Source organism: Chamaea fasciata, unplaced genomic scaffold (assembly GCF_029207755.1).
Source record: "Chamaea fasciata isolate MVZ Bird 193981 ecotype frontalis unplaced genomic scaffold, bChaFas1.0.hap1 SCAF_1, whole genome shotgun sequence".
NCBI lineage: Eukaryota > Metazoa > Chordata > Aves > Passeriformes > Sylviidae > Chamaea > Chamaea fasciata.
The window spans coordinates 3,832,886-3,839,089 of record NW_027094086.1 but is presented as its reverse complement, the minus strand read 5'-3'; the positions used below and the strand labels follow the sequence as shown (position 1 = coordinate 3,839,089).

General features: G+C 39.7%; 1 long non-coding RNA gene across 1 annotated transcript; it reads left to right on the top strand.

The window, feature by feature from the left end:
• The first annotated feature begins 1,498 nt into the window (after positions 1-1,498).
• Positions 1,499-5,599, top strand: LOC136301174 (uncharacterized). Its single transcript, XR_010723804.1, has 4 exons — positions 1,499-1,665; positions 2,241-2,425; positions 2,838-2,952; positions 3,769-5,599. It is a non-coding gene; the product is annotated as an uncharacterized lncRNA (long non-coding RNA).
• Positions 5,600-6,204: the final 605 nt, after the last annotated feature.

Sequence of the window (6,204 nt, the reverse complement as noted above, 5' to 3'; positions counted from 1 at the left end):
CATCCATTTTTAACTGTTTGAAACTGGCATTAATGTGGTGGTAAGAAGAATACAGAGGAATACACACTTGTCCTATACCAACCATGTGATTGTTGTGAAGCAGAGCAAGAGCTCTGGCGTTGGGCTCTGATCAGTTTGAGAGCTGTGAAGCATTAGGAAACACTCAAGAGGCTACAAATCACTGCTGAGATTCTTATGAGATGTGGGAAGCTGAGAACCCAGAAGATTGACTCATAACAGGCATTTAGGTCCTAAATGCTGATTGATATATAGTTTGCCTGAATGCATCAATGCCAGCAAGAAGGGCAAATCTGAAAATTATGTCATCATTCATTGGGAAGTAGTTACAGCGTGACATGTCAACCCTCTTGATTGGACCTGCCATCCAGCAAGCTGTGCATCAGGGTTTTTAATTTATTAAAATGGCTGTTTTATTTTTCCTTTGGAAAGGATTTTCTAAACAGCTCATTTGAAGGATGGTATCAAGCGTCTTTTGCTTCATTAGTTTCTTTCAGCATATACTATGTCTTAGAGCCAGACAGGGAATTATAAGACCATTATAAGGATCATAACTATTGCTGTCAATAAAACACGAGGATGAATTCAGAAAATAATTCCCTCTGGGTTTAATTGGCAAATAAAATTGATATTTTTTATGACCTTTATGTGTTTTTCTACAATGGGGATTAGGTTGGGATTAATTTAGACACAGATTTCTAAGAAGATGGATCTTTTTTCATGCAGAATTTTGTCCTGGCAAGAAAAGGGAGAAGTAAGCCATTGTTCCGCCATGTGGCTTCTTGATGAGACCTGAAAGTAGGAAACATTTCAGATATTTAGAAACCAACTACCTGTATATATCAACCTGCAGTGATTCTGGCAAGTTCTGGATTTGTTGACTTTTTTGCACAAAACTCTGCTATGCCTCTGCTTCTAAGTTTAAGGTCCAAGAAATGGAAAGAAAAATGAGGAACACCTTTGATCTATTCTGCTGTGGCACGTTTCAGTGTCTTGGGTGTTTGGTCCTTGGATTACTCTAGAGGGGGAAATATCATCCTATGTCATATAAGAATGGAGTCAATTCACTTCACTGCTTTACTTAACCTCTGCCATCTGCTACCTGCAAGTATAGATACACATTGTTCCTCCCAGTCCTGTATTCCAGAATTTTAGTGGAGTAATCTCTTATCCTGATCTTTTCAAAAGGGAAGCATTTGATTATTTTTCTTCCTTTAGAAATATCTTTTATTTATTACTTTATCCTTTCTAGTTACATCAAGTAATGTACTACAGTAGAAAAAGAAGTTTCAGCTTTGTCAAGAATTAATGAGCCAAATCCAGGTGGCATTGATTTTAACATTTCTTCTCCTGAGATTCACCTCAGGTTTGTCTTCCTGTCCTTTGATCAGTGATCAGCATGGTGACTTGCCTTTGAAACCTCTCAGGTGTACAAAATGCAGAGTTAAAATCCAGATTAACACGTGAGGAGGGGCAGCAAGATCACTGTAAAGATGTTTTCAGAAAGGTGCTTGGCTCTCCATCTCTGCTGTCACAGTGGCGGGACACGGCTCAACTCAAACCCGGAGTGACTGATCTGCAGCATGAGAACAATGAGCTATCAGCAACAAGACTGTGAGGATAAAAACATGAGGGAAGCCACAAAAGGTCAGAAAGCTTAAAAAAATATTGATTTTATGCAGAACTTTCATAACTCAGTTTCAGGGTGCGAAGGTCAGAAAAGTTGGGGGAATAATTGGGTGGGGGATACTTCACCCTGAGATCTGTCAGCTGGATGGTGTGGCTAGATTGCAGCTAGTAGCTGAGGCCTGAGATTCAGGCTCTTTTATTTTCTTCTTTTTTATTTTTGAGAGTCACACATACAAAATCAGATTTTTATGATGAAATGAAAAAGTGATGATAGAGAGAAAAACTGGTGGTATACAATCCATCTTCTCCTCTCAAAATGAAATATTTTAAGGGATTTATATAAGTGTGAAAAAAAACCCCTCAGAACAAGCCTCCATTTTGTAAAATAGAAGTGTGAAATATCAAGGATCCATTCTGGAGTGGTTGTCTTTCCATTACTTCACCATAGAACGCCTTCCAAAAATTACTATACACTGGTAGAACAGAGTTCATATCCCTGCTCACCTCAGGTTTGGGTCTAAACATTTCAGGGGGGATTACTGTGTGTTGGGAGTTTGTTTCTCTCATGCCATATGATGTAATTCTGCTCTTAGGGACAAAACAAGGCTTCATCGGTCTTTTAAAGGACTTCTCAGGCACGTGATTTGAGAAAATGTGTGAATCTAAAGAGATGTGAATGTGCAGTGTTACTGTACGGGGTGGCTGAAAATGGAGACAACTCCTTCCTTCCCAACCTTTGGCCTTTGATTGTATGCAAAGATTCAATACTAAGACCAAGGTAAAAGGTTTGAAAAGACAAATTCTGAGAGCTCAATAGTTTTGCCTCTAAAAAATCTTCCCAGGAATTTAACAGTCCCTCAGATGAGAAAAATTCCCTAAAAAAAATTCCCAGTGCTCCCCTCTTTATGATTGTGGGTACTGCCTCTTGATTTAAGCATGTTTGGCAGAGGTAATGCTGATGAATAATCTTTTTTAACTGCACAAGGCTTCAGTGAGGCTGCTGAACAATGCCAGAGGCAGAATTCATTGAGAGACATTAAATAGTAAAGTTTAATACATTGAAAATGAGTTTTAAATTGATTAAGGCTTATAAACAACACTAGCTTGGGTTCTCAATTTTTTTTCCAAGTTTGTTTTTACTTGTTCTTTATGAAAATTAATCTATTTTCTCACATGTCTTTTTTTTTCAGTACTTTTTATAGGTTGGCTTGATTGCTGTCAATTCATTTCTTTAATGTAAGCAATTAAACGGTTGATCGTTTTGCTGGCTTTCAATTATCTTCCTGCCTGACAATTGCTCCAGCTGTAAGTAATTTTCCTTCTTTATGTTCATAATCCCTACCACATCAGCTGTGTCTTGCAGACAATGGGAATGTCAGGTGTTAGCCAAGGTGAAGGAGAGGCAGTGGCTGCAGATTTGGCCTCTTGCTTTGTGTTCCTGGTCCTTTTTGCTGGTGTGAGCAGAGACACAATCCCTTGGATTAAAGATGGAGTGGCTGAGATGGTGAACAGGCTTCCACTTGGAGGAGGTGGCAGCTTGCTGGCAGGCAATTATGCCTTGTTATACGTTTATAGGGAATTTGCTTGCTCAGTATAGAGGATTATTTGGCTTATGATAACACAGGCTTAGGGCTCACTGAAGTGTTTCTTGAGAAACTGAACCTACTGAAGAGCTTTGAGGGAACAGGAAAGAGTGGAAAAAACACAGAGCCCAAAGCCTCAAGCTTTGGATGAGGACTAAATTGACATTCCTTCTTCACATTGACATAGAATTATAGAATGGTTTGGGTTGGAAGGGATCATTAAAGACCATCTATGCCAATCCTTCCATGGGCAGGGACATCTTCAACTGGACCAGGTTGCTCAGGGCTCCATCCAGCCTTGAATGCTTTCAGGAATCAGGAGACCCGAAACCTCTCTGGGCTATGTGTTCCTTCTTCCCTATTAATAAGAGGTTTCCATTACAACACTGGATCTTTCAGTTTAGGCTATCCACTCTGAGGTCAGGAGTTGAGCTTTTGTTGTTGAAAACTCTTCCAGGAACACAAAACCTTTCTGTTTTTCAGAAAAGTCTGTAAGCTTTTTTTATTTTTCTTCCCCCCCCTTTCTTTATCTCTTTAGTGTATTGCATATTTCTGGAATTTTTCAGACTACCCTGATGCTACCAGGCACTACTTTCTTCAAAGCAGGAAAATGGTCCTTGCAACAAGGAGGCCTGAACCAAATATCCAATAAAATCCATGGAAAACTGGACTTATGCAAGCTTAATATTTTGAAATGCAGTGTTCAGACAAGTTGTCCGCTCTTTGGTGATTGGAGTCACCAAAATCCCTTATGACTGGAATCATAAGGGCCCCATTACCCTGGTGGTCCCTCTTCCTGGCTCAATTATTTATTTTAGCTCTGTAGGAGTAATAGATTATAGAAAAAACAGTAAAATTATTATTTGGATCTCAGCTAATGAATCCAAACTATTGTGGCAACCCAGTGCCAAACTTGCTGACTCCAGAACACAGAGGCATCTGTCCCATCAGGAAAAAATATTGAAACAAGGCTAAGTAACTGCAGGACTAATTAGCCAAGGATGAGAATTAGCACACTTATCCAGCTTTCTGGGTCTCACCTGACTATTTTTACAGCATGGAGCTCTGCCCAGAGTCATATCAGCATGTTCAGAGCTAACTTGAGGCTCTCTAAGCTGGCACTGCATCCCCTGATGGAGATTCACATTCCTCCCTCATCTTCCTCCCTCCATTTCCCACCCAACTGCCACTGTCTGCTGCAATTACTTGAACACCTCCAGCAGTATTTTTCAGGATAAATCTTGAAAATGGCTTCTCATGGCAGGAAGCTGTCAATGCTGGGAACACTACACATGTGTTCATGATGTTCAAGAATCTGCTTATCCTTAAAAAAAAAAAATCAAAGGACATTTTTCTGGGCAGGGTTTCATTATAGGCAAGCTTTCCTGTTCTTTGTGTTTTGACAATGTTTGTGGTATTGTAGATAGTTAAATATTGAGCATCAGTATCATGATAACTCAAGTCAGTGACACTACACAGCGTCCTGCAGGCAAAGGGGTTGACAAAACTGGAGCTCACATTTCTCTGAGCTTAGAGCAACTGAGAATTAGTTTCACATTAGTATAACAATAGCTTTGCTTTTTCGACCTGTGCAAGGCACTGATTACCCTTTCAGTGCTTGCTGAAGACACCTGTGCAGCAGATAACTCTGCCTCAAGGGCTGAGGGGAATTAAAGATAAACTTGCGCTTGAGAGACACGTGCTGTCAAGAAATCCTACTGTCAGTTTCTCAGGCAGAAGCCCTTCTTCATGAAACTGAAAAAAAGTTTAAGTCTAAAAGTGTTTGTGAAAGCTCACTAAAGGACTTTCACAGCGGGAATGAACACCCACACCTCTCATTCCAACATAAGAAAACCTAAAAAACAATGGGAGCAATAAGTAAGCAATTCAAATTGGACCATGGGGGCAACCAGGGGCAATTTATGAGAGTGTTTCACAGCCAGAAGTGTGTGATTAACACACCTCTCACTACAGCATGGGCCATGGGGAAGATTTACTAGCAGTGGGGAGGATATACATATAAAATGCAGATTTTTTTTTTTTTTGTCTGCAGTTTTCAGAGAAGTATGGGTCTAATTAATGTAAAATAAAATGTAAGTTTTGCCATATCAGGCAAATCTGTGAGAAATGCAGTACAGACAGTCTGGTAATTTCCAGTATGTTAAGACATGTCAAGTGAACACTTTGTATGAGATCTTTATAGTGATGGAAGTAATAAAGATGGGTAACAGAGCAAAAGCAGAAAGCAGCTGTTTTCAAAGAGGTATCTGTCTGATAGATAGAGCTATCTGTCTGTAAACTGAAGGAGGATCTGACTCCCATCTGTTAATATGTTCAGTGAAATATTCTATGGTAGGGGACTACTTAATTTGTACAACACGCAATAAATTCCTCTAAGAGGTAACAAAGGAAGTTCTGCCTCTTCTTTGCATTTTGGCAATAGTCAGGTAATTTTCTGTGCCATGAAGTGAATGGAGAAATTTAGGTTGCTTTTGTGCTCAGGGTTTTTACATAATAAACAAAGTTTTCAGTGCCATAGAGGATGTTACACTTCCTAAAGGGTACCAAAAAATGCATATCTGCCTATATGACAATCATAGAATCATACAGTATTTTGGGTTGGAAAATATCTTTGTAGTCACCAAGTCCACCACTAACCCACGTACCTAAGAGCTACATTTAAGTGCTTTTTAAATGCCTCCAGGGATGGTGGCTGCATCCTTTGGGAGCCTCCCCTTGACGCCTTAACTAAACCAGCAGAAGTTAGGTACAGACTCTAAGGAGCTTCTCTAGTTTCTGTCTGCTCTCTGAAAACCCACACACCGAGATGCACAGGAGCTGGAACACCAATCATGCAATTAACACATGAATAGTAGATGACTTTCTCAAGTTCAGTTCTAAAGCAACAAAGAAAGTTATGGGTACAAAGAGCATCATACCTTTCCCATCACACGTAACTTGATTATGAGTCAGC